Here is a 1336-nt window from a genome sequence, read left to right on the forward strand (position 1 = left end):
CTCTGTAAATGTACACCAAGGCCTGTAATGTACAAAGAGCACAATGATGTAAGCCACCATGTGCTGCCCCTCATGCTAAACGCCCACATCTCTCATCTCTATCACTGCCTTTAATCTTCTTACTTGGATTTTAATTTGTGCTTCTGTTTCTAATCTTGTAAAATTATTGCTGCAGTCATTTATTTATAAGCTTTATTTTTAATTTTTTTTAAGATTTATTTATTTTATTGGAAAGGCAGATGTACAGAGAGGAGGAGAGACAGAGAGGAAGAGAGACAGAGGGGAAGAGTTTGTATTCAATGATTCACTCCCCAAGTGGCTGCAACAGCCAGTACTGCACTGATCTGAAGCCAGGAGCCAGGAACTTCTTTCCTGGTATCCCACGCGGTTGCAGGGTCCCAAGGCTTTGGACCGTCCTCTACTGCTTTCCCAGGCCACAAACAGGGAGCCAGATGGGAAGTGGAGCTGCTGGGATTAGAACTGCCACCCATATGGGATCCCAGCACATCCAAGGTGAGGACCTTATCCATTATGCTATCGTGCCAGACCCGATAAGCTTTATTTTAATGTAACAGGCATTTGTGTTATAAACCTCCTAGCAGTACAGTTTGCTAGCAATCTACATATTTTAATTCCATTTTATTACAATAATATTTTTAATTGTCTTTCAATCCATGAGATATTTAGAAATGTGTTATTTAATTTCTGAGTATTTATAAGTATTTTTGGAACTTTTCCAGGGTTCTATACTTTTATTGATTCATAATTTAATTCAGTGTTAGATCACAATGGTCAATATGATGATATTCAGAGACTGAGCACTTTTCAGGTGTTTAGGCCATGAAACCCTATTGTAAGTAGAATTAGATAATCTCAGAAAGGGGCCTGATTGAAGGGCTTTGCTGTTTTATAATCATTTTCAATTAGCAATAATCGCGCCTCGGATAAACCTCATTGGCTATGATACTGCCACTGCACAAAGCTTATATAATCATTTTCAAAAGAGATTTTCCACATAGAGGTTAGAATGTGTTCCTTCTTATAAATGGCAAAAATTTACTGCATTGTTTTCTAACTTAACAATAATTCTGATTTGGGGGTAATTCATATTTGTATTTCCAGATGTATATAGTATATATATATTTTTTTTCTTCTGCCTCCTCTGTCTTGAATTTTTCTACTTCACTCTAGTCATAAATGACATGGTGTGATTTTTTTGCAGTTATATTTTATTTTTCGTTCATTGAGCTACTTGTGTTGTAGATACTTTTTTCTGTCTTTTCTGCTTTGCATTTGTATTTATATAATTTCAGTTGATACTTCTCCAAGCTTATTA

At 36.0% G+C, this 1336-nt stretch overlaps 1 non-coding gene across 1 annotated transcript; it reads right to left on the reverse strand.

Moving 5' to 3' along the window:
- Positions 1-847: 847 nt before the first annotated feature.
- LOC121171410 lies at positions 848-984 on the reverse strand. Its single transcript, XR_005886121.1, has one exon. It is a non-coding gene; the product is annotated as a U4 spliceosomal RNA (small nuclear RNA).
- Between the last annotated feature and the right edge of the window lie 352 nt (positions 985-1336).

The sequence above is a fragment of the Ochotona curzoniae genome, unplaced genomic scaffold, assembly GCF_017591425.1.
Source record: "Ochotona curzoniae isolate NIBS_2020 unplaced genomic scaffold, NIBS_Ocur_1.0 scaffold_2587, whole genome shotgun sequence".
Classification (NCBI taxonomy): domain Eukaryota; kingdom Metazoa; phylum Chordata; class Mammalia; order Lagomorpha; family Ochotonidae; genus Ochotona; species Ochotona curzoniae.